The sequence below is a fragment of the Cebus imitator genome, unplaced genomic scaffold (genome assembly GCF_001604975.1).
Source record: "Cebus imitator isolate Cc_AM_T3 unplaced genomic scaffold, Cebus_imitator-1.0 Scaffold399, whole genome shotgun sequence".
NCBI lineage: Eukaryota > Metazoa > Chordata > Mammalia > Primates > Cebidae > Cebus > Cebus imitator.
Genome location: NW_016107714.1, coordinates 1,782,539 through 1,788,964, shown reverse-complemented (window position 1 = coordinate 1,788,964; position 6,426 = coordinate 1,782,539). Strand labels below are relative to the sequence as shown.

The 6,426-nt window shown below is 41.3% G+C and overlaps 1 protein-coding gene across 1 annotated transcript in view; it reads left to right on the top strand.

The window, feature by feature from the left end:
- The first annotated feature begins 2,494 nt into the window (after positions 1 to 2,494).
- Positions 2,495 to 6,426, top strand: part of EVA1A (eva-1 homolog A, regulator of programmed cell death) — a 74,761-nt gene continuing 70,829 nt past the window's right edge. Inside the window, exon 1 of the mRNA XM_017508785.2 lies at positions 2,495 to 2,710. The gene's annotated coding sequence lies outside the window, so the exon portion shown is untranslated. The remainder of the gene's footprint in view (positions 2,711 to 6,426) is intronic.

Sequence of the window (6,426 nt, the reverse complement as noted above, 5' to 3'; positions counted from 1 at the left end):
CTCATGTGCAGTTTTATGACATCACATTTGCCTGTTATTCGACACTTTTCAGGCTTGAATCCTCATTTCAAATGTCATTTCTTATTGAGTGGGTTTTATACTTGGCTTCCTGCATAAGCCTGCTGTAAGTCTTTCCGTGAATCAGTGCTTAGTAAGTGTTTTCTGATTTGAATGATGCTATGGGGAGGCAGTGGTGGAAGGGAATTGACATTTGAACACTCAGAGTCAAGTATGATGCTAAGTGTTTACATCCATCATCTCATATATTCTTCATCACCATCCTGTAAGAGAAGTATTATTCCCATGTGACAGATGAGGACGCCGAGTACTGTACTTAGCTTGTCATACTTAGTACAAGTAATAAGTGAGAAAACCAAAACTGAAGGCAAGTCTGTCTGATGCCATGGCTTTCATCTTTCACTGGCATTGCCCTGCCTGCAACTCCCTTAGAATGAAACTCTTTGGGAAAAGAAGGGGAAACTATGTGAGTAACTAAGGACTGTGGTTTCTAGAGCGCTTGAGTCATGAACTCCCCACGGTGAGGGCATGCTCTTGTCAGCCTCACTGTGTGCAGGCATTTATTTTGCTTGGGACCAAAGCTAAACATTAACCCACTCAAGCTTTGCCTTTGCCTTTCCTTTTCCATTTTCAGACTCCCATGGCTCCCAGTGGCTTTAGTCAGATATACCCTATCTATTATTATTCCCTTCTAAACGACTTCTGGGCCGTGATGACAGCATGTTTGGAAACACCGTGGCATATTTGCGGTAATTAAACTTCATGCCGATGTCTGGATCCGGGGCTTCCACAGGCCTCATGACTCCAGCATTGCCCGGGAGCCCCTATGTATGCCTTCATTTGAGGAATCTCAAGTGAGTGCTTGTGGCTCCTTCTCCCCAGCCTCAGAGGGGAGAAAAATTGCTGGCCAGGCATTTCCAGAGGGCTTCAAGGGGATCAAAGAGAGAAAAGCAAACACTGAGGGAAAATGTGCTATTTATTCTTGGAACAAAGTTTCATTGGCAGCTTTCTCCTCTCCAGTAATACTTGTTTTCCTGAAAGGATTACACTCGCGTTAGCTTCCTCCCACAGGATTTAGCTGCCACTCAGCTCATGACCTGTAACTTCTATCTCCCGCCCCCTCCCAACCACGCTTTCAGTTTTCTCACAGGCTGGGCAAAAATTAAAGAGATTAAAATCATCCATGAGAAAAAGTGGGTTAGTGCAGCTGCTGCAAATACCCTGCGTCAGCAGCCCAAGTCAGCAGCTCAAATAAACTCGGCCATGTGAGTAGTGTTCCCGGGCCACAGACAGGGAATCCCAGATGCTTTAGGGCTTGCTCCTTGGTGAAGGAAGGAGAAGGATTAGGCTGAGAGAGGAGGGCTGCCAGGTAGAGGTGTCTTTCTTTGGGAGAGCAATTCCATTTATGTTTTTCATGGCCATTTCTGCTTTTAATTAAGTAATGAAAGAAATTCATGGGTGGTTATATGGCAGAGTAATTTCTTGAGATACTTACTTGTGTCTTGGCTTCTTCACTGAGGGTACTCTTTGCCTCAAAAAGGTAGCAAGACCCTGTCATGCCCTTGTCTTTCAGAGCTGGTTGTTGCAGGGCTGAAAACAGGAGGAGACATCCCTATTTCTGTTTTTGTTTCAGCTCCCTTTGCACCTTGAGGAGAATCGTGCTGCTTCGTGATGGGCAGGAGTGGGAGCTTTGTCTTTCTGAAGGTACGCATCCTGACTGGAGACTAAGGGAGTCCCTGGATATGAGAGAAAGAACAGTCACTGGGGTGGCCTTGAAGCATGCTCATCTGGACCTTGCTTTTCAACAGCACCAACAATGAGGGCAGCTGAGGGGTGGGGTCGAACTATCTAAACATCAAGGGCTGTGACCTTAAGAATCTCTGTGAAAAGAAGCCCTAGGCCCAAGCCTTAAAAGAACTTGTCTCAGGGCTCCATGGTATTTTGGACAACAGGCCTGGATGTGGTGACCAGGTAGACAGAAACTCTTTGCATGCTCTGCATCATCCACCTCCATCTGACCCTGGACTTCCACCTGACTCTGGGAAGGGACATTTCCCAGTAGTAACTGAAATGAAAATTTTCTATGAATTGAATAGAAAGCTCAGGACAAATTATACTAAATCAGAGAAATAAAAGAAGGGTGCATTTCTTGTGCCCTAATCATGTGGTAGATGTGGTGTGCAAACTTGAGACAGAGAGAGAGAAGCAAACCTATTGCTCTCATAAGACTCGATCCAGGAGAGGTAACAGGGTGCAGAGCTCTACAGTGAAAATGTGTCACAGATGCCTGGGACCCAGGTGGGGTTGCTACCACTGTTTGGGGGGAGACAAAGCTTCCCAGAATTGCTCACCCTTGTCCTCAGTCTTAAAAGATGAGCTAGAATTCTTTAGTGGAGGATGGGGGTGGAGTCAAGAACATTCTGTACAAAGGTACAGAAGCGTGAAATAGCATAACATGTTTGTGACTGCAAAAAGGTTGACATAGCTGAAGCATAGGATGGGCTGGTACTGAATGGCTGGGAGAGATATGCAGGGGCTGACCCTGAGGATGTTGATCCCATGCTAAGGAGACCTGATTTTATCTTTTAAGAGATGGGCAACCCCTGAAGCATTTTAGCAATGTGAACCAGATGTGTCTGTTTGCTGAGCAAAGGTAGTTAAAGAAGGTCACAGAGGAGAAATGATCACAAAGGTAGGTGGGGATCTAGGAAATGGAGAAGCGTGGAAGTAAAAGGAGGAGGAGGTGTGAAGAAGGACGTGGCTACAGTGGCAAGTACTGCAGAGAGATGAAGAACAGTAACGGGAGGCAGCCAAGGGGGACTTTAATGAGGGCAGGTTTAGTGGCATGTTCGGGACAAAATCCAGACCACCATGAGCTGAGGATTGAAGGGGATTAAGAAAGTGAGGTGAGTGAATACCATTTGTTTGAGAATTTTGGTTATGAAAAGAATTAAATATAAAGAAAAATATCTAGAGATAATTAAAAATTATTAAAATATTAAATTAACATTAAATAATTAAGAAGTCAAAAACAATATATGTTGGCATGGATGTGATGAAAAGGGAACACTTTTACACTACTGGTGGGAATGTAAATTCGTACAACTACTGTGGAAAACAGCATGGAGATTCCTTAAAGGTTCTAAAAGTAGAACTACCATTTGATCCAGCAATCCCATGACTGGTTATCTGCTCAAAGGAAAAGAAGTCATTATGTAAGAAAGACACATGTAACGCATGTTTATAGCAGCAGAATTTGCAACTGCAAAGGTATGGAACCATAGCTCCATAACTTGCATATTTAAGTGCCCATCAACCAACCAGTGAATGAAGAAAATGTGGTGTATATACACCATGGAATACTACTCAGCCATAAAAAGGGACAGAATAATGCAGAATAATGTCTTTTGCAGCAACTTGGATGGAGCTGGAAGCCATTTTTCTTTCTTTTTTTTTTTTTCTTTGAGATGGAGTTTTGCTCTTGTCTCCCAGGCTAGAGTGCAATGGGACGATCTCAGCTCGCTGCAGCCTCTGCCTGCCAGGTTCAAGCAATTCTCCTGCCTCAGCCTCCCAAGTAGCTGGAATTACAGGAGCCTGCCACCATGCCCAGCTAAGTTTTGCATTTTTAGTAGAGATGGGGTTTCACCATGTTGGCCAGGCTGATCTCAAACTCCTGACCTCAGGTGATCTGCTCACCTTGGACTCCCAAAGTGCTGGGATTACAGGCGTGAGCCACCACACCTGGCCTATTCTAAGTAACTCAGGAATAGAAAACCAAATACTGTGTGCTCTCACTTATGAATGAGAGCTAAGCTATGAGGATGCAAATGCATAAGAATGATATAATAAACTTTGGAGACTTGAGGGGGAAGGTCAGGAGGGAGGTGAGGGATAAAAGACTACATATTGGGTACAGTGTATACCGCCCAGGTGAAAGGTGCACTAACATCTCAGAAATCACCAGTAAAGAATTTATCCATGTAACCAAAAATCACCTGTACCTCAAAAATAATAAAATTAAAATTAAAAAAGAAAGATATCTAGAAATGGTTCCAGAATCTTGAAGGTTTAATATTTATTTATTATCATCTAATAATAATTATTATTTAATATTAATATTAAATAATATCATTTATTATTAAAATTATTTGATAATTATTGACCAGTAATAATTATTTGTTTTAATTATCTCATAATAATATATTATTAACATAAACATGGGGGAGGTTCAGGTATGTTCAAGGCAGGAGAAGGAGGCAGTGGGAAGATTAAAGACAAGGAGAGAGGAAATAAGGATGAGGAGGAAAGGTCTGGCAAGCAGGGGATTTGGCACAGAGAAGAGCCTCCCCAAACCAAACTTCCCATGTTCCCATGGAGTTTGAAGTCACAGGAAGCTCTGTTGCCCTGCATATCTCATGACAAGTAAACCTTATGTTTCTGGAAAGTATAGCAAGCCATTTAAAATAATCAAGAGTATTGTATTGTTAATACATTAATCAAACCTGCTAATTTAACAGATTCCCAGTGTGGACTAAAAATGAAGCAAGTGAATTAGCCTTTCATTTATTAGCTCTTCTTCTGTTAGGATAACAATCTTAGATTCCTCATTTACATCTACAGTAGATCCCAAACTCCATCAGCCGTGTCCAGATGCAGGAGGCTGACTGGTTGCTGGTTGCAGACACTAGTTTAGAAATGGAAATCACTCCAATCTGGGCACTGGGGACATGAACACACTGCCTTCCAGTTGGTTTGATTAGATCTAGCATAGCTGTGCATAAGGACACTGTGTTCCAGAACTCGCAACCATGAAATCTAGAATCAAAGAATGGATTAAATGCATGCACTATGGAAGTTTCACAAGTTTGGACCCCCCTCAATAATCTGTTCTGGTTAGTGTACACTCTTCAAGGAGATTAAGAGCTTGGTAAAATGTGCTCTCTGTCCTGTGTTTTTTATCTTTCAGACCAAATCATTCTCAATTTCTTGGGTTCACACCTTTCATAGAGTTACAGAAAATAAGTCTTTGGGGAATTTGGAAGAGTTGCAGGTAGTCTCATAATGGAACCCTGAAACAGGGCTCCATAGTGTCCAGTTCAGGTATGCTATGACGTTGACCTAATTTAACTCAACATTTAACCTTTATTCCAAACTCTCCTGTATCCTTTTTCTCTAAAAATGTATAGTTTTCTAGACATGCAGGGTAATTTTCAAACATGTCATGAGATTAAAGTGTAATGGGAATCTCAATTTTATAATGAGAATCAATGGTATTTTCAATATAAAAGTAAACAGATTTATCTTATTTATTTTTTGTGGGGGGGCAGAGTTTCGCTCTTGTTACCCAGGCTGGAGTGCAATGGCGCGATCTCGGCTCATCGCAACCTTCGCCTTCTGGGTTCAGGCAATTCTCCTGCCTCAGCCTCCTGAGTAGCTGGGATTACAGGCACGCACCACCATGCCCAGCTAATTTTTTCTATTTTTAGTAGAGACAGGGTTTCACCATGTTGACCAGGATGGTCTCGATCTCTTGACCTTGTAATCCACCCGCCTCGGCCTCCCAAAGTGCTGGGATTACAGGCTTGAGTATCTTATTTTTAAAATATTTATCTATTGACAACTTTTTGGGGCCCATGTATATTGTGTCTTAGGATCTAACTTGAATTTTCTTAAAGAACAACTATTAGCCTTTTCTCTAGGCATGTTTCATAGTTCCATTGTGTAAATTTTTATAATTGAAATCTCTCGTTTTTATAGAGGCTTCCTGTTGGTTAGAAAGACAGTGATGTATATGGATGATTTGTTTAAGTTCTGCTTATGCTTATTTAACCTTGTTTGTCAAGATGAAAAAAGTAGAGGAGGTGTCAGCCTTGGCATGAGAATTTCCTATAAAAAACGGGGGAAAAAAAGAACCAAAATTTATACTAAGCTATGTTTATGGTTTAAAAGGGGAATACGTTTGATTAAAAACCTATAATTAATCAGAAGACATGTTATATTGGGCAGCAGCAACTGGCTAGAGAAATATTTTGATTTCCGCTCTGTTACCCCAAGCAAGATAAAGTGTTTGATCCAAGGGTATTTAAATCTCTATTCTTCTGACTAGGGCCTGTGAGGAAATAATTCAATGAGATAAACCCCCACTCCACAACAGAACAGATAAAGAGGATACTTAATTGATGCTTTTTATTCATTGTTTATCATTTTAGGGCACATAACACATTTAAAAACGTGAGAGAAGTGATTAGATAGAACATGTGGAAATTTACTTGCATGACTTATATTCCCTGGAGGTTTTGGTTCCCTGAAAAATTCTTTTAAACAACTTCCTTGTGCTCCTAGCATCATCTCATATTCCTTCATACAGGTAAAACTTTCTTTCTGAAAAAAAAAACAAATACGGAGTTT